The sequence below is a fragment of the Euprymna scolopes genome, chromosome 6 (assembly GCF_053919585.1).
Source record: "Euprymna scolopes isolate OS-2025 chromosome 6, ASM5391958v1, whole genome shotgun sequence".
Classification (NCBI taxonomy): Eukaryota; Metazoa; Mollusca; class Cephalopoda; order Sepiida; family Sepiolidae; genus Euprymna; species Euprymna scolopes.
The window spans coordinates 6,516,141-6,543,799 of NC_136487.1; the positions used below are offsets into that span (position 1 = coordinate 6,516,141).

Below are 27,659 nucleotides of genomic sequence, written 5' to 3' on the forward strand. Positions count from 1 at the left end.
TCATCAAATTCCGTCTGTGTTTGTTTTTCAATATAACGTCAGCTGATATTTGGGCTTGACGATGAATGTCCTAGAAACTAACCTCTGATTAATGTTTAGTTATAAAATTTGCAAGCGAAGAAATGATTTGCTGTGATTTTAAATGGTACTCTTCTTTTATCGTAAATTGAACTCATTAATAAGAAAAAATTAAAATAAAATGGTGAGGTACACCTAAGATTGAGCATGGAATTATTTGATCTGTAGTCGAATGCTCTACCACTGAGCTAGGTTTCCCGATGTTAACAAATCGGGGGGTGGAGTGGGTCTAACAAATTATTTGTTGAGATTTTATTATCTCTCTTGCCCTTGCAACTTAAAACATTCCCCCATAAAAATTCTTTTTTTTATCGAAAAGAATGATTATTTTTAGGATAATTTTTTTTTTTTTTTTTTGATTTTCAATACTTACACAAATTTCTGTACAAAACATATCTAAGAACACTGCTAGCCACATAAATTAACTTTGTGTGAAATCTGCAAAAGATAGGCTCAGCCATTTCAGAACCTATAAGGAAGGAACTCGCACACACAAAATGACTTTTATATAAGAGTAGAGATACTAGCTGGGAGGGGCCGCCCAGCTTTGCCCGGTGGTAAAATATCCTTAAATATGATATTTTAATTTGTCCAGATTTTGTAGAGAGTCATAATTTCAAAAGTAAAAAAAAAGTATTTGGGTGCCATCAGCTAGAATCAAAACCGAAAGCAAAACTGTATCATTCAAAGCTGGTGACGTTACCACTGTACCAACATGACATGCATATGAATTGATTTAAAATACGTCCAAGGATGGAATACTGTTGCCATATCTGGGCAGGAGCTGCTAAAAACAGCCTATCCTGCCTTGACAGAGTACAAAATAGACTTCGTGGTTTAGTGGGGGATGCCCTTTTCTCTACCCTGCAACCTCTCTCCCTCAGAAGAGACGTTGCGAGCATGTCCTTGTTTTATCGTTATTTCCATGGCAGATGCTCGTCTGAACTCCAATCTCTGGTCCCCCCCTCGCCAATCTTTCACGAAAAACACCCGTCTAGCTGAATCCACTGTGAAAAATTTCCCCCACTCTATATCTGTGCCTAAATCAAAACGCAGATTCCATGAACAAAGCTTCTTTCTTAGAACTGCACGCCTGTGGAACTCTGTTCCGTCTGCCTGCTTCCCTCCGGACTACAACTTGGATGTCTTCAAGTCCAATGTTAACAAATTCCTAATGAACCGCCCCCTTAAGTAAACACTTCAGCAAATCTCCACACTAACGTAATGTACTTGCAATAACCCTTATCCCTGAGTGGCTTCCAGGCCTTGATAAGTGGTGATCACTGTTTAAAAAAAAAAAAAAAAAACTAAAATGAATGTACAAAATGTATAACAATTTTTTCAATTTTGACCCTTTTTTAACCTATTAAAGACTATTTTAACCAGCTAAAGATTCATAAAAGAATGGTCTGTAAAAAGTCCAATCATTTGAGGTCCTTAGCGCCACTTTGCGACTTTTAGTTTTGAAGGAGATACAGTTTGAAAATATGGAGACAGACGTATAACCTTTTATATATTAGATGATTAAGTTAAAATATATTGTTAATATTGAATCTTTTTTTTCAAAAGTGCTCAATACATATGGAGAGCTTTACTCTGTGTGTATGTGTGTATATATAAAGATTTTTTTATTTATACAGACATACAAAAGCAACAATGATTTGACAATGTTTCAATCTGTAGTTATTAAAAAAAACTCAGATGAAGTCAGTCTTTATTTAGTTTATACTGAAATTAAAAAAACTTCAAGAAAACATAATAATCGATGATGTCATAAAGGATGAATATTATTAGCTGTCAAAAGCAAGTGGATGTATATGTTTGTTTGAAAGCAGCAGCCTTAAATGCTGGCTGTTGATGCTTTATCAAGCGATGTCAAAGTTGAGAAATTATATTTAATATAACAAATACTGATGCAACAGGTCACAAAATGGTCTACATCTTTTACACCTCAAATTAAAAAAACTAAACTTCAAATTAAAATACACAACTTCAAATTAAAAAAATCCAAGTTCAAATTAAATTAAAATTTTATTACATGATAGATAAACCATTTATTCTCCAACAGGGAGGTCCTCTTCCCTGAGACATCTATCTGTAGCGTGATGGCGTTGAACCCGATTACAGGATGCCTGAGACATGGCAGGAGTTACCACTTGGTAGGCTCGGTCGATGGCGGTCTCCACAAGACGAAGACGGTGCTCCACTTTTGTGATATCTTCCGGTTGTGGCACATGTATAACGCTCGGTAGATCCCTCTTGATGACGGCTTTGATGGCTGACCAGGCCATTTCGATGGGGTTGAGAGCCGGGCTGTATGGAGGCAAGCGAATAAACTCCACTTCTGCAAAAGCTGCCTGGTCGTGTAGTTGTTCCACTCGGGAATGGCACGGGGCGTTGTCAATTACCAAGGCTACCTGTCCGGCATCATATCCCATTGCGTCCAACGGTCCGAGTACAAAATAAGTTCACGTTTGACTCATCCAAATACACCACATGTTTACCAGCTCCCAATGCGGCCATAACCCTTTCTACATAGATACGACGTTTTACCTTATTCTCCGGAGTGTTGACATTCTCGGCTTGCTTGTGAACCCGTTTTACAGTGAAGAGTCTACCATCGAGATGGTTATTTATGGTAGTAACGCTGATTGGGGGGTTGATTCCATGCATCTCCGAAATCTTCAAGGCCAACTCCTTGAGAGTGATGGTAGGATCTTCTCCGATTATATCAAGCATGTTGTTGACCATGTCCGGATTCACTTTCCCATGTCGCCTTCCACCCCGCGGCTTATCCTCCACGTCTTGCCCCTTGGCCTGTTTATTCACCCAGGCGTACGCGGTGTTCCTATTTATCCCACAGTTCTCTGCGACAGTTGTCCAGTCCCTGCTATTTCGAGCGGCTTCCAGAATCCGACGCTTAGGAGAATTTCGATTGCGTTTGTACTGACCACGTACTGTGCCTCTCTTGACTCCTCTACTTGATCGCACAACTACCGGAGATCCATTGTTATTTTCCATATTTTAAACTATTGTAATGTTAATTGTTAGAAACTTTTCTTTTTTTATTGTTGCGAGCAACTACAAGTAATAATGGGTAATTTGCATAAGTGATGTTATGCAAATTACCTTACAAAGTTTGAGTATGAATAATTCTTACATAATGTCACGTGCTTTTAAATTGAACTTGGGTTTATTTAATTTGATGTTGTCTTTTTTTAATTTGATGTTGTCTTTTTTTAATTTGAAGTTATGTTTTTTAATTTGAAGTTATGTTTTTTAATTTGAAGTTATGTTTTTTAATTTGAAGTTGTGTTTTTTAATTTGAAGTTGTGTTTTTTAATTTGAAGTTGTGTTTTTTAATTTGAAGTTGTGCTTTTTTAATTTGAGGTGTAAAAGGTGTAGTTTGTGAGCTTAACAACTGACATAAAAAAAAAACACTAAATAACAAAATGCCCAACTGACTCCACAAATTTTAAAGAGGTTAGAGGCCTTTGAAATTTTCCACTAGTAATAATTTGGGTAGTAGATTTTAATTTTTTTTTTTTTTTTTTTTTTCTCCTTTGGTTACGCAAAAAAAAAAAAAAAAAAAAAAAAAAAAGATATATTGCCACTGAGACACAAGAGGCTACAGTGAATTAGGGGCCAGATTTATAATGGGTGGGAAATATCCTATTCTCTGCTTCCTTTGTCGTTTGACTTGTTGATCTAGTAATTCCATCAATTCACTGTTTTAATAAATTATAATACAGTTTCCTATTACAGTAAATTCACTCAAGAACTGATTTACTGGTCTCGGTCTCTTCAAAACCAATCATCTTTTGTTATTTATAGCTAATGGTTTCATGCCTTGTCTAGCGCTATCATAAAAAATAAATCATGTTACTAATTCGTGTACCTGTATGCTTTCCACCTCTATATAACTTAAACATTTTTATTGTATTTACAATTGATCGTTTAGTTATCGAAATAAAAAAAATACAATAAGTCCTAAAAATGAACATTTTAAAAATCCTATTCACACTAAATTTAATTACAAAATTAAATCATCCACAATGCATTTCAGTTCTTTTATAAATAATCCAACTATTTAAAGTTATTTAGTCATCTCCCAGTGCAAGAACTTAGACACCAGAGTCGAAAATGTCAGCGCCCCTGAGGAGAGCGACTGACATGCAAAAAGTGCCTAGGCAGCCTCATCAGCATTTCCCAGTAAGGGTGCCTTAGGCGATTAGCGATAAAGTCACCTATTCTCAGAGAGAAGAGCATAGACCCTTTGAAATTTGTCTGCACGTGTAATGAACCGTGCTGCTTGATGTCCTCAATTGTGGGGACGTATCTCCTACATAAGAGAATCATATCAATATATGAAACAATATTTTTGTTTTAATCGGGAATGTTATCTTTAAACGAAGATAAAGCTTTTTTAGAGTTAAACATTAAATATAAATGCATGACAGTAAAATATTTTAGTTTTAAATCATTTTTAGATGACTGAAAATATATTTTTACATTATTCAGTATGAATTACATTTTGGTTTTTCCAAAGATTTAATGTTCTGTGGTATACTTTCTTTTATTTTTACACGAATGGCTTTGTTATGTACGGATCATAAAACATTTCATGAAATTGAGGTGAACATGACCATGTTTTTATTGTGTACAATTTGGAAAATTAAAAGGAAAGTTTTTTTTTTGATTTTTTAATATTTACTTTGCTTTAAAAACCGGCAAGGTGAGTCAGCATAATAGCCACAAAAACACAAAGTATTACAAGTATTAATAATTTGTTTATGAAAAATAGTTAATGTTGGCGATATTGGTTCTTTGGGAATCAGCCTAATTGGACATGTTTTATAAAAAAAAACAGGAAATTAAGCAAAATTGATATAAAATTAGAACAGATTTGCTCACAAATTGTTATTTTTGTTGTTTTTGTTTAATAAACATTTCTCTCACTTCTTAATGAAAAGGAATGTTTTTCTTAGTTTATTAATATACTAGCAGTTTAGCACAACTTTGCTCTGGCCCTATGTACTGTTCATAACTTTATGTGAATACGTATATATATATATATATATATATATATATTATATGTATATTAAAAAGCTTGACTCATGTCCAGGTAACCTACATCTAAAATTTGAAGTGTTTAAACCCAAAATTGGTGGAGGAGTTTGGTAGAGTTTGCAACGGTCAACTCTTAACTTTGACCTTTTTGGCAGCTAAATTTTCGCCCAAAAACTGATTAAAAAGCTTGATACATGTCTGACTACACTTTATGTAAAGTTTCAAATGTTTAGACCCAGAATTTGCTGATTAGTTTGCTAGAGACCGCAAATGGTAAAATCTTTTGAACTTTGACCCCTTGACAGCCAAATTTTCGGCCAAAAACCGATTAAAAAGCTTGCCCTATGTCTGACACATGTTTAGACCAAAAATTGGCTGAGTAATTTGGTAGAGACCACAGGTCAATTTTTTTTTTTTTTAACTTTGACCCCATAACATTTATTGTTTTGGGCTCAAATAAAATTAAAAAGGTTGATCCATGTCCAAGTAACCTACATCTAAAATTTCAAGTGTTTAGACCCAAAATTGGCAGAGAAGCTTAGTAGAATTTTTAAAGGTCAAATTGTTGCACAATTTGGACAAAACTCAAAGAAAATCAAATTGCCTCCTCCTTGAGGCTTGCATTTACTAACATCCATGGGCTTAGAACTAATTTAAATGATGTTGAAGCATTTCTCCTAACAAACATCCCGGATATCTTAGCACTAAGTGAGACTAATCTACACTCCTCCATCCCCTCTAACTACTTTAACACACCCGGATACCTCCCACTCTGCTGTAAGGACCGAAAGACATATGCACGGGCTTGGAGTCTATATTCGAAACACCCTCCCCCCAACTAGAGAAAGAAAACTAGAATCGGACGATCAAGCCTTTATGTGCTTTAGACTTAACATGCAACATAATATTAGTTACTTTTATTTTCTCTACCGCTCTTCCTTGACCCAAGACTGTACCCTAATAAACAAAGTCTCTGACAGCATAGATACAGCACTTTCCTCTCGACACTAGTGCACAAGTTCATGTATTTGGTGACTTCAATGTCCACCACAGTAACTGGCTTGGATTCTCTAATTACACAGACGCAGCTGGTAGCACAACACATAGCTTCTCTATATCTCATTCCCTATCAGAGATGGTTATGTTTCCAACCCGCTTCCCTGACTAGCAAGAGCAACACGCATCACTTTTAGATCTGTTTCTGACCACAGTTTCTGATGATTGTGTTACGAATGGCCACAGCCCACTTCGGAATGCTGATCATGTAGTGATAATAGTTAAAATCACCCTAAACTCTAGAGTCAAAATGGAAGAGCCATTGCTCAAAACAACAAGATGTTATAAAAAGGCCGACTGGGAAGCCATCAGGGATCTCATTAGAGACGCCCCATGGCGAAATATCTTTTCACTTCCTGCTGAACAGTGCGCAAATGAGACCAGTGAATGGTTCAAAACAGCAATTGAAGCACATGTCCCCACGCGGAAATTTTATAGCAAGCCCCACTCTCCCCAATGGTTTACTTCTACTTGTGTAGCTGCCATCGCACAAAGGCAGCACGCGTACCACAAATTTAACCGACATAAGTCCAGATCAAACAGACAAGTATATAGAAGCCAGAAGTAACTGTAAGAAAGAAATAGCGACAGCTAAGAGAGAATTTACTGAAACCACCCAAAAACGCATCGAAACACAGAAATTAGGAACCCGTGACTTCTGGAAAATCTACAACAGTGTAGTAAATAATGGGCAATCAACAATTTCCCCACTATCCAACAATCATGAAGTTGTTTGCTCAGCAACCGAGAAGGCTAACATGCTTGCCAGTCGGTTTGCCTCCAACTCCACACTAGACCCTGCTAACCACCCTCTCCCAGACTTTCCTTTGCGGACAGACGCCACACTTGACGATCTGAAAATCACCCCTTCTCAGGTGCATGCCATTATAAAAAATCTTGACACTGCAAAAGCATGTGGACCTGATCTCATCCCGGCTGTGCTATTAAAAAAGTGCTCCGCCGAAGTAGCTCCAATCCTCTCCAAACTTTACAACAAATGCCTTAATTAATCTTGCTTTCCTGCCTGCTGGAAAACTGCTTCTGTGGTAACAGTTTTCAAGAATTCTGGCGAAAGAACTGACCCAGCAAATTATCGCCCCATTAGCCTCCTCACACTTTTTGCCAAAATATTTGAGTCCATAATTAACCAAGTTCTAGTCCATCACCTTACAGATGCTAAACTTCTTACCGACCAACAATATGGATTTAGGCAAGCCCGTTCCACAGCAGACATTCTAACTAATCTCTGAGTGTATATACCATTCACTTGACAAAGCAGGGGAGGGTAGAACGGTAGCTCTAGATATATCTAAGGCTTTTGACAGGGTATGGCACGAAGATCTTCTCTGGAGAATCAGATCATATGGTATCACTGAAAGAATACTTAACATAATTAAATCCTTCTTAGAGAAGAGAAAAATCCAGGTTGTCCTCGATAACCGCACATCTAAACAATATGATATAAATGCGGGAGTGCCTCAGGGGTCTATCCTTGGACCTCTATTATTCCTAAAATGACCTCTCTGACAAAATTGTCTGTGAGATGGGTATATATGCTGATGACACCACGCTCTATAACAGACACGACAGGAAAACAAATGAACACATATCTAAAGAAATGGCAGAAACACTAGAGAATGACCTCCAATCTGTTGTGGAATGGGGATAAAAATAGATGGTCACATTCAATGCTGCCAAGACTAAACTTGTTTCCTTCAATAAGTACAAGAAACCTTCTCTACCACCAATAGCAATGGCCAAAGACTATCTGAAAACACATCTTTTAAACTCCTCGGCCTAACGTTCACAGGAAACAGGAGTTGGAACAATTACATTGAGAGCATTGCCAGGACCACTGAGAAAAAGGTAGGTTCTCTCTACCATGCTAGAAAGATACTGACCCCTGAAAGTATCCTGTACTTCTATAAGGCCACTATTCGCCCATATATGGAGTATTGTTGTCATATTTGGACCGGTGCATCTGCTACTAGTCTCTCACTCCTAGACAAGATTCAAAAGAGAGTCACCAACCTGATAGGTCCTGAACTGTCATCTAAGCTTCAGCCTCTGTCCCATCGGCAAAATGTAGCATCCCTCTGCCTGTTCTACAAGTACTTTAACGGTGTATGTTCTGACGAGCTGCAAGCACTTGTACCCCCTCTACGTAAATACCCCCCGACAAGCAGCTAAATCCCACCCCTTTCACAGTAGAGATCCCTAGATATAAGAGAGCTTTCTACTTCAGTAGTTTCTTCCCCAGAACCGCTAGACTTTGGAACTCCCTGCCAGGTTCCTGCTTCCCCAACTGTACTGACATGAAGTTCAAGTGTAATGTGAACTGACATCTTGCTGCCCAACTCCCCACCTTGTACCCCTGTAGCCTGCGTCCCTAATAGTAGCCCCCTACATCAAAGTGGCAATGTGCCTTGTTTGGGGTAAAAAAAAAAAAAAAAAAAAAAAAAAAAAACCTAAATTTCTAGCCGAAAACCGATTAAAAAGATTTTCCCAAATCTCAAGTCTATAGATCGAAAACTGACACAGTAGTTTGGTTGGGAAATGTACACACACAATTTTACTTTTATATATAGATAGATAGAAAGTATAGGACACGCATTGGAGGACAGGTAAAATTCATTCTCTCATCAGAACAGTTTGGCATAACTTTTATATCTCTAGATTGAAATGAACGTGTAATACTACAAAACCTTACGCCTAGATTCCTTATTCCAATTTTGATCAAAATCCATTACATGATTTTGATTCTAAAAAAGGTCTAAAATTAAGGCTTAAAATGTCTTAAGAATTTGAAATTCAGAGACTCTTGTTTCACTTGATGCCTAATGATCAAATTCAATGCACACCTGACATATTTCTATTTTTAAAATGAGAAGTTGTGCCCATATTCAGTTCATTTATTTTATTTAATACTAGCAGGCCGCCCGGCGTTGCCCGATAGTAAAATACACAAATATTATATTTTAATTAATGCAGAATTCTTATTATAAACAGAAATACCGTAGGTATGAAACGTAACGTCAAATTCCTTTGAAAAAAAATGAAGTAAAAAAAAAATTTAAAAAAATAAATTAAAAAAAATAAAAATTTTTAAATGAAGAAAAAAAAAGAAAAACCCGGAAAGAAACAGACATGTGCATACGAGTATTGTTTTCTGAACAGTTCTTGTAAGAAAAAAAAAAAAAAATACTCGAGCTGAGATCAAAACCAAAACCTAAATTGAGTCAAGTACGATAACCATCAGGCCAGCTTGATACGATCTTTAAAAAGTGTTTTCAAACCTACTTATTCTTAACATAAGTAATCTGTCATGTGAACGATTCCTGCATGTGCATTTATGAAACAGTTGACAAACAGATAAAAATCTGATGACCCCTCCCACATAATTTTTTCAATTTTGACACCTTAGCAGCCCTTTTTTTGGATGAAAACTGATTAAGTTTTCACATATCTGAATACTCTATATACCAAATTTCAAGTCTGTAGATCAAAAATTCGTTGAGTATATATATTAGTTGAGAAGTGTCTTCATACACACACACACTCTCACTTTTATAGATATATATATATTGTTTAAATTTAAATAATTTTGCAAAATATATTCACAGCATTGAATTGAAGTTTTAATGGATATTATGGTACAAAAAGGTCGGAGGTGGGTATGTAGGGATAGATGTACAAGGTCCTTTAGATACAAGGATGTAATTTATTATTTGCTTGGCTTCACAAAAAGGGTTTATTAAAGTGAGGAGTTAATGCCAGACTTTTTTTTTTTTTCTTTTTTTTTTTTAACAGATTCCCCAACTCAAGGTAGGGATTTTGAGTGAGAATTTTTTGCAGAATTCGGATCATTTTTTTTTTTTTTTTTATAGATTGACAGGATTGATAGGCAAGATGGCCAACTAAAAATAAAAAGTTATTCATCGAGTGATCATTTGTCTTCTTTTCTTAAGTAAAAATGGAAAGTCAGCTGAGAAAACAAATATGACAACCTCTTGCAAAAATTGCCAACTCAGATTCTAAACAGATTTGAGTTGATAAAAGCAGCTTCTTCCAGATTTATCTTCGTTCATTTCTGGACCACCCAAAGGCAGTGGTAATGCTCGTTTTAGCAGTTCTTTACTGCAAGTATTTTTGCTTGCAAACAGACATGGTTGGAATTTCTTGGTCTTATAAAAACAGAAAATCTTTGTTCATTCATAATACTTAGTACTAAATTCAATGTAAGGTTTGGTGTAATATATATATATATATATATATATATATATATATATATATATATATATGTAAGTTTTTTTTTGTTGATTTTTTAAACGATATTAAGGTTAATGTCTCTGCCTCGGAGATCCGGTGTTTTTCTTAGAAAGTCGCCCATTTTTTATCTCGACGTATTTTCTATTTATTCATTTATTATTTTAAATATATATATATCTATAAGAGAGAGAAAGATCTACAGTAGGTAATAATAAGAGAAATAGATATCATAGAAGTCTTAAATCAAATATTCACATATTTGAAAAATGTATTTTCTTCTATTTGCTGATTAAATGCAGGTTATAGTTTTTTTATGTTCTGTTTTTAAGAATTCAATTGGAATTAATAACATTAAAACTTATCTAATAAATCATAGAATTCCTGCTCATTAGCATTATTAGCTATAAATTAATGAACATGATACAGTAGGGGGGTTGTTTTTTTTTTCAATTAATGATACAGTGGGGGGGGCGTTTTTTCTTTTATGGCTTCTTTAGTCTTAACACTAAAACAAGTCAGATGTTGATCAAATATCTCTAATACTACAGAGGAAGAGTTCAAAAGTTCTTGTTTTATTTCCACATTGAATATATGAAAAAAATCACTTTTGAGTGGTCACAACGACAGTAAACAAGTCGGTTATTTTAAGCGAATGTTAAAATAAGAAAAATGGCCAGCAGCTATTTATTTTATAGTGTTTTTGCAAGTGATCTTGAAGAATTTCAAATGTCAATTAGAAAGTGATTTCTTTTGGCTTGAATTAAAAATTTAAAAAGGTAAGTCAAGTATTATGGTTCATTTGTGTTACTAAACGAAAAGAAAAGGGCAAATTTTTTAGCACACCTGTGTTTTATCAAAAGAATCAGACATTTAATGCATTCTATGATTAAAATACCACAAAAAAAGCTTTGTTTAACATTCTCCTTGACACAATCATAACTTTGTTCATCAACTTAGCAGCAGAAGCGACATGAAAGAACTGAACTTTAACGAAAAAAAAACAAAAAAAAAAAACCGGGAAAAACCAACTGTTTAAACAATGAAGAGTCTGTGCCGAATACATGACAATAATAACCAGATTTCAGATGAAGAGAAACAATGTATAAACTTTTCATCAAAACCTCGAATTGTCTTCTGTATCACACGAAACTAAGTCTGATGAGGCTCCAATTAGAGAGCCTCACCATTTCATTTTGACGTCAAAGAAAAAAGCAAGTTATATTTTCAGCAATAACTTTGGTTCTGTTCATTATAGAGACTCGCTACTTGGTCCATATTTTAAACAATGAAGTCTCATATCTTGACTATGAAAATACAATTTCAGCTTCCATTTTTTTTTCAAATATGATGCATGGATCTGATCTTCTTTGAGAAGAGTAACCACCATGCAACATTTCAATCTGATTAATAAAATAATTTTAAGTTAACATTTTAATGGCATGATTTCAAGAATACTTCATATAACATGGAGAAGTAAGGCCCAGTTAAGACTTTGATCCATCCTCAGACAAAGATATGCAGTCTCACAGTAGACTTATATTCTTATTTTACTTGTAATGCAGTTGTTAAAGTTGTTAAATCTTAGGGCAGAACTGGGTGTCTGTTTCTCGAATATATCCACCCTTATCATGATAGGTGACATTTGAACTATAACAAGTTAGAGGGTTTTGTCTTTAACTGAAAGTTGAATGGAGTTATGAAAGAATCCGTGACATGATCAGAGATTTACAAACTTGGCAAGAATGTGTGTTGCACATATAGTTGCTTCAGTAAATAACAGATTGATGTGATGAGTGACAATAGATTTGTTGTCTCCTTCCGTGGATGGTAGGTATGTGAAACAGAGTTAATTTGGGTTTTTACTTGCAATATTTTGTTCTTGAATGATGAAGTGTTGTTTAAAAATTTTTAATCCCCATAAATGTTTCTGGACATTTCAATCAAATATCAAACTGAAACCAATCACCAAAATACCACAAATTTCTGTTGTTTTTCAAATTTTGAGATGAGGATTGATAATTTCTATTATTTGGAATACTGTTCTCATCTTGAACGTTATTTTCACAATGTTTCAGTCAATATAACCTTCTCCAGGTGTATCTTGTCAAACTTGTGAATCTTTGTCAAATAATATATAAGGTAAAATTTGGTCCTAAGTGAAACTCCATTGTTCAATCCTCAGTGCAGACGATACTAAGAATACAATTGTGAATTGCTTAAAACTTCTATATCGTCATGACGGAAAAAAATGTATGCCACCACCATGGTTTCCATTCAAAATTCCATGCAGATTTCAGAATTTGACAAAATACATCTAAAGAAGATTGGAGGTGACGTCAGTGGAATCATTGTGAAAATAATATTTAAGATGAGAACAATAGACCGAATAATCCAAATAATACAGTTTTAAATGTGTATTATTACAATCAACATGAAATTTGAATTAATAGATTGACAGTAAAAAGTGCAGCTTCGATAATCAATTGGCGATGTTTCTTGCAAAGGATGTAGAATTTTTGATGTATAAGTCAAGTGTTGTTTTCAATGTGTGGTAGGTGAATGTTTTCAATAGTTTAATAGTATTTATTCATTTTCAACTGTGAATGTATTTCATTAATTTTTACCATTGAATAATTTTCAAGTTTTGATAAGGTTGGAAATTACATCCGTCGAAACGTTGTGAAACACTCAAGATGAGAACAGTAGACTGAACAATCCAAATTTCTGTATTGTATTGTTTTTGTTATTATAGACTGATTACACACACACACAAATATTCAGTATTGTAAAATGATAAGACGTGCACACATGCCTATGCAAAAAAAAAAAACAAAAAAAAAACCCAAAAAACACATTTATGGTTACATTTATCTTCAGAGCAAAACAAGCAACATTAGCACAAAAATTAAAAATGATGTTCACATCAATGAAAAAATGAAATATTTAAATGAAGTGGACCTCATCTATACAATAATGCACAAAAGCATTTCATGTTCATATGCAGGTTAAAAAAAATATTAAGATTGTCCAATCAGCAAAGAAGTTGATTGGTTGATTAATCTGATGTCAATAAGGTAAAAAAAACTTCCTTCATTTTCAATTAAATTATTCTAAAATTTATGCCATCCTATCAACTTGAACAATTTTAAACAAATCCATTTTAAAGAGTGACATTTGTTTATTGGATTTAAAGAATATTATTCAAGAATTATTTTTATGGTAAGAAGACAGAAGATTGTTTTAAAGAATTAAATTGCTACAATCCTAAATAAATGAATAAATAAACAAAATATACACAAAATATTCGTTTTATTTAAACAATATTTAGCTAACAACGGCAATTATTTTAATAGTAGAAAATTCACATTTTAGTAATAGTATTAACAAACAAAAGGAATATTATTATTAACATTAAGTTACAGATTGATGTCAAAAGCATTGTGGAATTTCCAGGAGATCATCCTGCTTGTTGTTCTATAAATTTAAACGAGTTGAAGGTAATGTTTCCGACTGCAGTTTCCTAAAATGGAAATGCATTTTTAAAAAAGGCGTTCCCTACATAAAAAAAAAAAAAACAACTATTTCCAACTGGAAAGTATTTTTTTTATTTTTTTATTAACAAATATTTTAAGTGTTTTCGTTGACTACTAATAATTCTTGATGTAAACAAATTTGGAGAAATATTCGGATATTAAGTTTAGATTTTATTGGCAGCATGCCAACTAAAACTTCTCACATTTGCTTATATAAATAGAAATTCAAATTATTTACCTTGTTTCAATAGAAATCTATGCATGTTAAATATGTAAATAAAAACCTTCAGTATCAAAGAAGGTCAATGGAGGAACGTCAATAACAAAAATATGTATTTCTGTTGTTTATTGTTTTGACGTTTGTGTACCAAACAATTTTACTTTTAGTCTGACATTTAGAAACAGAAAAGAGAATTATTCTATCAACTAAATGAGTCAAATAGAAACGAAAAGAAAAAAAAGATAAAAAAAAAAAAACTTAATTTTAAAATATATACGGAAATATTTGCTTTAACAATTTCTACAAGAAATAAAGTTTCTTATAATCATAACTTTTTTTCAAGCTGGGGATGGGACATCCTACTGGATGTCAGACATTCACAAGCTATCTCATACATTCCAACAGAGATATTCTAACCGTCACTTAAGTGCAATTGTTTATAGCTCTTGCACTTGGTTCATTGGGCATATTAAAATTCTTTTTCACGAGTCCAGTTGCTCCTATAATTGATGAAATGATAGGGATCTTTCTGAGAGACAAGTTTCTTTTCATGTCATGCACAAGACCTTGATATTTCATTATCTCAGCCCTGTTTACACTGACTTCTACTAAGGTTGCTTCTTTCTCCTTGTCCCACATAACTATGTCAGGTTTAATACCTCCGTTTTCTGGGTACATAGCTGTAGGAATTGCATAGTCATAGTGGATGGTGTATGACTTATTTCCAACTGTTCTTTCTGGTAAACATGTTGCCAGGATTTGCTGCCTCATTCAATATTCAACTTTTTGCAGATGGTCCAGTGGAGATATTTACATACTCCATTGCATTCTCCAGCAAAATCTTACAGTTGGATATCAGGTGGTCCGCATCTACATATATAAATCTAGCATGATCATTTTGCCAGATTTTATAAGTTAGACCAAAATAACACTGAAGCTAAAAAATAAAACTTTGCTGCTGACCTGCCAATTTCATTTGTTATTGTAGTACGTCATTATCAATATAATAATCTAATTTTTTTTACAATCAATTAGTTCAACTAAGATGACTGCTAATATGGAACTTTTTTTAAAATAATCCCTTAAAAATAAAATCAGTAAGGGGAATTAGCTCATTTTAAATTGAATATAATAATTTTCAATGTCTCTGGCAAGTAGATACAGATATATAATTTTTATAAATCTAATATTTCTTAGATCCACAAATAAAAATGTTTAATCTTTGTTAAGATTCATCAGTATTATAGACTGTGATGGCTGCACAACATGAATCTGGAACCTCAAATAACACTGACTGTTAAAATTCGTCTTAGATTGTGCTCCCATTAAGACAACTGCATGAATGAGAGGGAGATATATAATTTACTTTAACAATATAAGTTTTCAAGAAAATTTAATTTCAACGGAAAAATTCTTACATTTTTGTTAGACAGAAACCTTATCTTTTTCATTTTTTTTTTTTTTTTTTTTAATTTTCTTCCTTTGAAGATTGTAATGCTGGGTATGGGGCAGCCAAACCAGCTGCCAACATTGCCCCACTTTTTTATTGAAACCAACCGAGAGCTCTTTTTAGTATCCTCGCTGTTCCCTTAAGTGCAATTGTCTGAATCTCTTTTGCACTTGGTTCACCAGGAATATTAGTTAGGTAGGACTTCAGGTTCTTCTTCATAAGTCCTGTGGCACCTATAATAAGTGGTATGATCGATATCCCCTTTAGGTTCCAGTTTCTTTTTATCAGAGTGCAATATGCACATGATTAATTGACTAAATATTTTATAAGAAAATAATCAACAAAAATCTAAAATTTATTCATCTATTATATAAAAGGGAAAATGTGTGTGTTAGTGTGTGTGTGTGTGTGTGTGTGTATATATCAGCCAAAAACTTTTGAGGGGCGCATTGCACCATGACAAAAATTGGTATCGTTAGAAAGATCAATCTTTCAGGCGAAAAATATCTAAAAATCGTACAAAAAGATTAATTCTGTCTGGGTCAACTGGGCCGTTTCTTGCAAGGAGGAGTCACTTTTTGCATCAAGATTTTTGCAAGTCACTTAGCAATGTCCGTTTTAAAAAACGTTCGACCCATCGTGATGTGATTGTGGCTGTGACAGTGCATGAGCTTCTTCCACTTCCTTTTCAGGTTACAAGTCCGAGCTTGCCTACTGCAGCTTTTTTTTTTTTTTGCGGTCACACGGGCACTCACTATTTTGATTGAAGAAAAGCTGTTTTTTTTTAGGGCTGGGGGTTGCTCAATATCCTTAGCATACCACCTCTCTCCACCCAGTCAACGCTGGGTAGCCATGGTAGTCTTCAATAAAACATTTGACTGAGATACGTACACAAAGAAAAGGTGCACTTTCAGAGTTTCAATATATTGAGAAATATGTAGAAGAGTAAATAACAATTCATGTGTAGAGTTAATATTTTTTTTTTTTTTTATTGATCAAAAATGTAAAAGTGAAATTTTAATTACAAATTAGACCATCTGTAACTCATTGGGTCAGTATATTTTTTAAATCTATGATTTTTTTTTTTTACTTTGACTGGTTAATAAAGCAAAAGCAAATAAAAACGAAAGTAAAAAAGAAGTGTTTGTTAAATGCAAAAGAAAATTTTTCCATAAAATTGAATACTTTTTGGTGAAATGTTTCATAATATAAAAAACTTTTTTGCTTTATTCAAACATGTTAAAGTTTACAAAAAAAGAAAATCAATAAATCTACTAAAAAATATCTGACCATCTGATGCAATAACGGAAATTCTGTCCAGTTATTAAAAATAATGTAACAAGAAAAAATTAGCAAAGGTTACTGATAATGCTGAGATTAATTTTTTACTTAATGTAAAAACATATACGAGTTGTAATGATTCGGAACATAGAAGATGAATGATAACCAGTTAATAAGGCTTTCTTCATCTAGAATCACAGATATGCATTCTCTGAAATAAAAGAATGAAAAATTGATAAGATTTTACACAAAGTAACAACACATGTTGCAGACAATATTTGATGATCTATAACTTAATTTCAAGCATTTTTTTTTTTAACTTGTCAATTTTGCCTTCATGAAAATGGACTATATGTCTATTCTTTTATTTTGCAGAATAATTGACTATGGATGATTTTGTAGCAGAAACACCTTAAAATCTGTGACGGAAGGAGAAATGAGATTTCAAACTTCCTCGCATTAGCAAGAGGATGGTAGGAAAGGTCAGAAACAAGTTGAAAGATTCAACCCTGATAAAAACGTATGATCATTGATCTGAGACAGTCAGAATGCTGGAGTTCAGATTATCGACATAAAAACACAAAAATCAATAAGTGCCATTGTAAGGGAGAAAGGCATAGATCAAAAACTCATTAAGCTGGTAGTGCAGGAAGATACCTGCTACATTTCATATAAGACGAAGAAAGGACAATGTGAAGGGTGATGCAAGAAAAGCAATTAATCCACACAAAGAATCTAATCAACAAGTTGAAATATCATCTGGAGTCAGACATACTGTGATTCTCGTGCAATAAGAAAAACTTCTGCCAAAACCAGAAGATGAACTCCAAAAACAGGTTGCCTGTTGCCTCATCCAAACAGGTACCTAGAGTCATGTGGACAAAGTTTCCAGCAACAACCATAATCCTTGGTGTCATCAGAATTGATAGCAACATCGTGTCACCTCCACTTATTCTCAGAGGGCCTCAGACTAAACACCAATAAGTACATCTGCATTCTGAGCAAGGTAGTGGAACATTAGATCACCAACGACATAATCGCAGGAAGGTGATCCCAGCTGGAAGCCTGGCTGTCAGAGAACTTCATTGACCACACTTCACCTAACATTTACCACCCCTTCCCAGCTGACCTAATTGCAAACTGCTCAACTTAGGGCACAATGGTTCAAGCTGCAACATGAAAGATAAATTGAAAGTCCAGACCATTAAAATCTTTGGAGTCTTAAATTGGGAGGCAATGACAAAAGCCTGTGATCTGATCTGAAATAGAAACAATAGAAGAAGAAAAAAAGGTAGAATGAAGTATAGATTATTCAGATGGATTGCTATCTTGGTCTAACAGTGAAAAGTTCAACTGAAACTTGTATATGGGTGTGTGTTATTTATTTGTATTATATATATTAAAAGTTATATTTACATAATATAATTATCCATATCTCTGTCAAGATGTGTTTTTTTCTATAGAAAGTGTCTAAGAGGGCTATGGTGGCAAAACTGCTCTTAAACTTCAAAAAGATCCTATTTTGGTGAAATTTAAATTATGTATAAAATTGGGAAGACAATGGAAGTGGTTCCGAATCTCGAATCCTTCAAAGGAACTACAGGAACAGAAATTCCTTAAAACTTCAGATACGTAAAATCTGATTTCAATGAAATCTAAACCATATGTACATTTTCCAAAATTTCAGTTTTTCCAACTATATTAGGTGACAAAATAGTACTAAAAAAAAACAAAAAAAAAAAAAAAACATGGTGCTATGACCGTAGTGAAAAAGGACATAATGCTCCTCATTAAATTCTGAGCAATGCCTGGTTTTCCTGCAAGTTATTTGATAATCTATAATATAAATGCCAGTTGTCTGTGTCTATGTTTACATGTCCAGCTAAAATCCAAAAAATCCAAACACAACCCCACCCACCACCACCACCAACCCCTACCCTATTTCACCCCACAAATTTGATATTTGTTTTTGATTGGTGTTGTTCCGGGTGAATAATATTTAAAAATTAGAGCAAAAATATTCATTCCTTGACCCTAAACTGGCACACATTTATTGGAGGGGAGGGGGGGGGGTCCAGCCATCTGATGTACTAACTAAAGGGAAGCAACTGATTTTTTTTAATCAAGGAGTTAATCCTTTATGCCAACTCATTCCTCAAAAACTCTATAAAAACAAGTTGTCTTTGTAGGATCAGAGAAAGGAATGGGCTGATTGGTAATAAAGAAGGGGGTGAGGAAAAGGATGGTAAAAACCATGATGATGAGAAAAGGTTGAAGAAATTGAAGTTTTAATAGAAATATGTTACACTTTTGCCCTGGGTAATGCACAGTAACTCTGCTGGTATAAATAATACAAGATTTTGTTGTTGTTCTCTCATCAATAATGCATAATTATAAGTGATACTAAATGAATGAATACTAATCATTTCATTAAATGTGAAAGCACCCCGGCCTGATTAATAAGAAGATTTGTTGATTCCTTCATCATTTAGGGAATGGATCCAATTTTGTTAATGAATTCCGAGACTGACTCATATTTCAAGCGTAATGGGTTGCATCCCAACATTTAAGCTCTGCAAATAGAAATGCAAATAATTGCTCAAATAACGTTCCATTATTTTCTCTTTGCTCACAATTTGGCTACCAATCAAAGCATAACTGGTTGAATAATTCTTATTGGAGAGTCTGCAGTTTTAAGCTGCATCAACAGACATTCAGTGAAAAAAAATACAAAATGATATTTGCAAGACATTTGAAATAAAAATGATTTTTATAAAGAATCATAAAACATTCTTCTGCAATAAGTATAGAAATGAACATTTCACTAAGGAACTTGTGACGGATGTGGATAAGCTGAATCTTGATCGAGCAATGAAACTAACCTCGACTTGCCTTGTGCCTCCATCATAAATATACAATCAACTTGGCTAGGGATTTTTATCCTGGACCCCCAAAATCAGATTAGATCATTCCTGTAATGGCTTGGTCCCTGTTAATTTTGTGGTGAGAGTTTAGTTCTGTGTAGTTCTAGGACGTCCATCCTCCCAGGCCTTGCCTTCTCTCTTTGAAAAGGGGTTAGTTTATTGTTAATCACCCAAGGTGCCCTTTACCGGGGAATACCAATGGGTTGCTATGGCACTTTTTGCAGGTCAAAGTGCCCCTCCTCGGGGGCACCGACTTCTCAATCCCACTTTCTGACCCTGGTGTCTAATTTGTTGTAGTGGGAGAGAATGAAACAACATAAAAGAAATCATTATCTGATGCATAGTTTGAAAATTAAGGAAACGTCCACATCATGGGTAACTAGTGAGAATTAACAAGAAAGGAGAAACAGAACGACTAGTTTTACAAAAAAAAATTATCTGCTTTTCCATTGGTTAAAAAGAATCAAGAAATTCTTTAAATGTCTGAAACACGCCAACTTTGGATGATAGCAAAGAAAGAAGTCTACATAAAGAAAAGTGAGAGATTGTGAACTGCATTATTTTATTGAATGTGGCAACAAGTTCATTATTGTAAATTTATTTGCGGACTGTTATCCTCATTTTCATAGTTGTTTCACCATGGTTTGGCCAACTCATCAGCTGGCCTTCTTCAGGTGATTAACCGTGACAGGATAGGAATACCGAGTCGCTTAACTGTATCTCCAATAATTACCACCTTCCATAGTTATCGTTGTCTCACCACGTTTTGGCCAACTAATCCTCTGGCCAGCTTTGGGTAGGATTGAAACCGCTATCTTTAGACAATGCTCACCTTGAACCATAGAAATTCAATGCCTCTATCCACTGAGCCACTGATCCCAAAACGTGGTGAGACAAAAACTATGAAAGGCAGTAATTATTGAGGATACAGTTAAGAGACTCAGCATTCCTATCTTATTGCAGTTAATCACCCGAAGAAGGCCAGGGGAATAGTTGGCCAAAACGTGGTGAAACAACAATGAAGATGAGGATAACAGCAAATAAATACAAAATTACTCATCTCAAAAGGATTCCAATAAAAACACATAAAACACAAGTTATTTTTTTTATATTAATCTGGCGAAACTCAGCTTTAAATGGCCCATTGAGTTTAAATGATGTCATGATAGTTTCAATCCTCATTAATTCATTAAACCTCATTAATTCTTTGTATTCGAATTTTTTTTTTTTTTTACCGATAGTAGAAAGCAAACTTACATTTCTTCAAGTTTTTTTTTACTTTTCTGATAATCAATTGCAATAAGTTCAAAACTTGCTTTCTTTATAGAAAGCAACTTTAATATCCATTTTAGATGATCGTTTAACTTTATAGTGAAAGTACAGGTAAAAATATCTGTAGCATTTTTTTTTACACATTTTTGGTTACTAACTTAATATTTGCAATAAAATCAATTTTTGGTTACTAACTTAATATTTGCAATAAAATCAATTTTTGGTTACTAACTTAATATTTGCAATAAAATCAATTTTTGGTTACTAACTTAATATTTGCAATAAAATCAATTTTTGGTTACTAACTTAATATTTGCAATAAAATCAATTTTTGGTTACTAACTTAATATTTGCAATAAAATCAATTTTTGGTTACTAACTTAATATTTGCAATAAAATCAATTTTTGGTTACTAACTTAATCTTTGCAATAAAATCAATTTTTGGTTACTAACTTAATATTTGCAATAAAATCAATTTTTGGTTACTAACTTAATATTGGCAATAAAATCAATTTTTGGTTACTAACTTAATATTGGCAATAAAATCAATTTTTGGTTACTAACTTAATATTTGCAATAAAATCAATTTTCATCTACTGCTTGATTATACAAATTCTACTAATGTGTCAAGTTTGGATAAATTACTTTTGATTTAGTAATATGAGTATTGTACACTAACAAAGAGAAGTAGAATAATCTATTTTATAAAGAAAAGTTGATATTGTGTGTCCAACTAAAAGTCAGAAACTACATAAGATACATTTACAACCCCGATATCAAATTCTGTCTAACCCAAACTGGATGAAATTAGTGCATACTGGTAGTTGTTTCAAAAATAACATTGGAAGTAGGTCAGTCAATCAGTCTGATAGAAAAAGGGGAAAAAATAGCTACTAAATTGAACCAGTTCAGGAAAAGAGAGGATTTGAGTATGGGTCAAAAAGTAACTTGACTGAAGATGTGTGGAGAGAAAGTTTTAAAAATGACGATATTACCAACAGACACTAATTATATATATATATATATATATATATATATATATATATATATTGTTATCCATGCTTTCCAGGCAATGCTGGGTAGGACTGCTGGTTGCATAGCTAATAATCTTGAAAATTACAACACAAATATCCAAATAAAAATACAAAGAAATTACAGCAAATATACAATCAATATATGGCAAGCATAACTGCTACAATCTATGAAGTAATCGTACAGCCTTTCATATTTGTACATTCAACATCAGACTGGGTTGAGTTTGAATGGATTAGGTCCGTTTGATTTAGCAGATGTCTACTGGCGTATAACGATTATGCTAAGGAATGGACAAGCCGTCATTAGTGTTAGGATTACTGCAGTTATTGAGATTTATCTTCCGCTCTATCATGAAGATCAATGTGTTATATATATTTTAGTAAAATGCTTTTTTGATTAGATTTCACTCTTTGCATATACCAACCCTTTTTGATCAATGCACGTTAATATAACAACGGAGCATACATAAACGAATAACAGGATAGTTACATTCAAACATCCAAATATTTATTTTTCATGCAAACCAGCTCCTCAAGCATGTTAAAATTTTGGTACATTTTTTTTAAAGATCCATTTCATTACACAAAAACAATCAGTTATTATGTTGACTGTTTTCGTGCATATACACGTCATAAAAATTAGAAACTCTTTGTTTAGAAAGAAACAAAATGCATGACAATATAATGTAAAAAAAAAAAAAAAAAAAAAAAAAAAAAAAATTCATAGAAGACTCAACATCGTGTGTTTGTTCCGGCAGCCATTTTGGTTCATAATGTCATGCATTTTTTCTTTCTAAGCAAAGAATTTCTAATTTTTCTGAAGAGTATATGCACGAAAAGATCGATTTTGACATAATAGTAACCGATTGTTTCTGTATAACAAAACGGATCTGTACAAAAAATGTACCAAAATTTTAACATGCTGCGAGAGCTGTTTTGCATGAAAAATAAATATTTGAATGTAACTATACTGTTATTCTTTTATAGATACACACACACACACACATATATATGGTACATACAGCTAGGGGTTGTATGTACCGCGCAGAGTCGTAAAAATATCCAGGTTGATATCTGAAGACACATTAATTCATTGGGAGCAATGCACCCTGAGTCTTAGTTAAGATATGCATCTAGGAGAAGGTAACTAATGTACAAACCTGTGTTGTATTGTATGCTCTGTCTCCTGGCAGTCATCTGCGCCGACAAAGAATAGCAGTAATACGAAAAAGTGTGGTTGATTCTACACAAAGTCTTCACCGCTATAAACAAATCATCTGTGTGAATTTCCGAACAACTTAGTTGTTGTGGAGGAAGCTCATACAACAAATCGAAGGGAGAGTCCATCATATATATATATATAGGGTGTCCACAAAGTCTGGCTACATAATGTAGCCAGACTTTGTAGGCACCCTGTATATATATATATATATATAAAAACTCTTGTGTGCAGGGCGTTTGCTCAGTTGGTAGAGTGCTTGCCTTGCATGCAAGAGGCTCGGGTTTCGAATCCTGAGTTCGGATGTGTCTAACTGATGAGCTCAAATGAGGGCGAAACTCGAGTCTTGGACTTCTGGTTCTTTGACTGTCATGGCTCTTGTGAGCTGCGACGTTGTTTGGCTGTGGAATTTATTATATATATATATATATATATATATATATATATATATATATATATATATATATACATACATACACAGGGTGCCCACAAAGTCTGGCTACATAATGTAGCTAGACTTTGGACATCCCATCAAACAAAACGCTGGACGAAACCATTTTATGTGTTTATAGGAAGGAAGAAAGCAAATAGTAAGTTTAACAACCTACACCCCTTCTAAAACGAATTTGGAACATTTTTTTTTTTTTTTTTTGTATCATCCCAAACAAAGCATATTGCCACCTGGATTTAAAGAGCAACTATTTGGGATCACATCTACAAGGAACTGTGGAGAGTTGAGCAATGAAGTTTGTTCCCATTACATTTAAACTTCTGCATATTAGCACAATGAGGGAAGCGGGAAATAGAGAGGGATTTTCAAAGTTAAGCAGTCCTAGGGTAAAAGGCTTTCCAGATTCTAGGGGTCTCTAGAGTGAAGAGGTGGAACTTAGCTGCTTGTCAGGTTAGCCGGAAGGATACATGTCGAGGGGTACAAGTGCTACTAGTTCATCAGAGCACATTCCATTAAAATACTTGTAAAACACGCACAAGGATGAGACATTGCAGAGATGGGACATAGGTTGGAGCTTGGTTGACATTGTGGGAATATTACATTCAAGACTATTTTTTTAACCCTGTCTAAGAGCAAGAGACTAACGGTAAATGCACTAGCCCAGTTGTGGCAACAATAATCCATGAATGAGTGAATATTGTTTGTTTTTCTTTTTTTAAGAGATATAGTAGTCTCCGAGGTGCAAATGATTTTCTAGCTTGGTAGAGGGAGCCCACCTTTGCTCAAGTTTTGCAATGTTCTCAGTGTATTTATTACATTTTTTAAGCCGAGAAGTTTGAACTATGAGCACTAAGGAAATCCTTTACTGTTTCAATATAACGTTTCTTTTTTTCTTTTGTGTTTTAAATATTTCCTTTCTTTTTAATTTCACCAAGAGAATGTTATTTCATATAAAAAACAGAATTTCTTGCTTCAATCATTTTTGGAGGGTGTATGCTCTTGGTATTAACATAATTATTTCAAAAAAAAAAAAAAAAAAAAAAAAAAAAAGCTGTATTCGAGAGAAAGTATATGAAAAGATCCCAATGTTCCTCGGCAATCCTTCAACGAAACATGACTAAAAGAGGATTGGTTGCTGCCTACACATACTTGTGTGTGTGTGTGTGTGACAATGGTTATCGATGTGGTCTATGGAATACACAACCTGAATTTAAAAACCTTGTTGGATCAATTAGATTTACTTATATACAAATAAAATAGGAAAGGTATGAACCTCACTTAGCATAAGGTTTATATTCATTTAATTGAATCCACTAAACAATGTTGATATGCCATGAAAAAATGCCGCATAACTAAATATAAACTAAATAAAAAAAAAAAAAATGAATTCTTATAAAGATTTCTGTAAATTAGCTCTATTTAATTTTGCTCATTAGTAGGGTTATTCGTCATTGCCCGGGTATCATGTATAATACTAGTGATGAATAAAAAAAAATAGTTATCTACTTGTTAACATTCGAAAGTTTAGCAAAGCAAAATTCTAATCTCTCGAGTTATGTGCAAATTGAAGATAATTTTTTCATTTTATTTCTTTACTATTGATTAAAATACATTTCACATATATGATCACTTCTTTAAAATGAGGATGTAAGACAATGTCGTTTTTCATACTTCATTTGTTATCCCAACAGTTGCTTAAAGCAAACTGTCTAAAGAAACATACGTCTATTCACTAACCCATTTTGTTTCCAGAACTTGCAACAACTAAACCTCTGCTCATCATTCTGGCTATAAGCTTCTGGGTTTGACCTTTATTCCTGATCTGATTTGGAACACTTACATCAAGTCTGTTGCAAAGGTCACTGGGAAAATGGTGGGATCCTTCTACCGCTCCAGAAGATATCTCACTATTGATGCAATCCTCTATCTATATAAAAGCCAAGTACGTCCAAGGATGGAGTACTGCTGCCACATCTGAGCAAGAACTGCTAAAAACAGCCTATCCTGCCTTGACAGAGTACAAAATAGACTTTGTGGCTTAGTGGGGGATGCCCTTTTCTTTTCCCTGCAACCTCTCTTCCACAGAAGAGACGTTGCGAGCATATCTTTGTTTTATCGTTATTTCCATGGCAAGTGCTCGTCTGAGCTCCAATCTCTGGTCCCTCCCTTCACCAATCTTTCACGAAAAACACCCGTCTAGCTGAAACCACTGTCAATAATTTTCCCCACTCTTTATCTGTGCCTAGATCAAAACAGATTCCATGAACAAAGCTTCCTTGGAACTGCACACATGTGGAACTCTCTGCCGCTTACCTGTTTCCCTCCTGACTTCAACTTGGATGTCTTCAAGTCCAACATAAACAAATTCTTGATGAACAGCCCCCTTAAGTAATGATACTTTATCAAATCTCCAATATTAGCAAATAATACAACACTACTCCACTGATTACTGTACACACAATAACCCTTATCCCCAAGTGGCTTCTGGGCCTTGATAAGCGGTGACCTCCATGTAAAAAAAAAAAAATTAAAAAAATAGATTAGGCATGGACACTTGTGCTTTTTAGGACCCATTTGCAGTGATTACTGGCACTTTTTAAAAGGTGGCTTTGGTCTGTGAAAATTTGATTGAAGTTTAAATTAGTGATTTCTATAAGGTATGATAATAGCAGACACACGAGTGAACCATGAATGGTTATTTGGTTTATGTTGAAAATTTTTAGTGAGTATAAAACATTCAATACCAACGATTAACCAATAGGATGTGTCAAAGATGATTGATAGATAATTTTCTGAAGAGGTCTGGCTATTTTTAGCTTTGACTGAAACATGTCTGTAAATGTGTAACCAAATAAACAGCTTTATTTATTAATGAGTACGTGTATGTATATATATATATATATATATATATATATATTACACACACAGTAAAGATCCACTGGATTTTTATCTTGTAGATGTAAACTTGGATTGCTAAATGTAGTTGAATGAAATAAGTGGAGTTCTTTTTAGAAGACAACTCAAATGTAAAGCAATAAAAGAAGTTTTAAATTTTTAATCTTTTCTCTCTTTTTTTTTTTTTTTTTTTTTTTTTTTAGAAGAAGAAATGTCTTTTAGTTAAGCTGCTCACAAATATTTTATATAAAAAAAAAGTTATTTTTCTGCATGAAAAAGAATGCTATTTTAAGTGACAATCCTTTTTTTTTTGAAAAGCAATTCCTATGTGGAATAAAAATAGAAGAACAAAAATAAAACGGCGGCTAAGTAATTAAAACATGCCCACTGCTTGTATAGAGAGTCACCCAACTCCACAAAGCTGCCCTAATTTCCCTGGGATAGTAGATAGATGTAAAAATAGCATTTGCAATTCATGTGCACTGTCACCTGCTCCCCCTCCTCAGTTAAACAAGATTGGAATAGCTCACCAGCAGCACATGCTCTACAACACACACGCACGCACACTGAACATAATACTGATAACTTACTTTGAGATATTACACTATCTTATCAAGAGATGTTATCACATCCTTCACCAAGTTTTCTGTACTATAAATAATAAAATTAACTTTGTATACTTAGAGATAGACCGCACAATGAAAAGATAAAATAATCTAATAAAAAAATATGTATATACTAAAAGGCCGCTGGCATTAAAATACACTTAAATATATTTTAATTCGTGCAGATTTTGTATTTATTACTATAGAGCCAATTCTACATTGGTTATTATATTGTGCCTAATATATAGTAGTGCTTCCCTCATCGTGACCGAATTGTAAAATATGCTTCAATATATTTTAA

The 27,659-nt window shown here is 33.7% G+C and overlaps 2 protein-coding genes and 1 long non-coding RNA gene across 8 annotated transcripts in view; 1 reads left to right on the top strand and 2 right to left on the bottom strand.

Annotated features, from left to right (window-relative positions):
• The window catches only part of LOC145277479 (SNF-related serine/threonine-protein kinase-like), a 307,515-nt gene that overhangs the window by 248,366 nt on the left and 31,490 nt on the right, over nt 1–27,659 (bottom strand). The gene's annotated exons all lie outside the window — the stretch shown is intronic.
• LOC145277481 (uncharacterized) overlaps nt 1–27,659 on the bottom strand; it is a 367,340-nt gene that overhangs the window by 29,104 nt on the left and 310,577 nt on the right. The window lies entirely within an intron of this gene.
• LOC145277477 (uncharacterized) lies at nt 418–20,417 on the top strand. The gene is made up of 3 exons (XR_013868145.1): nt 418–2,011; nt 3,478–3,561; nt 17,333–20,417. It is a non-coding gene; the product is annotated as an uncharacterized LOC145277477 (long non-coding RNA).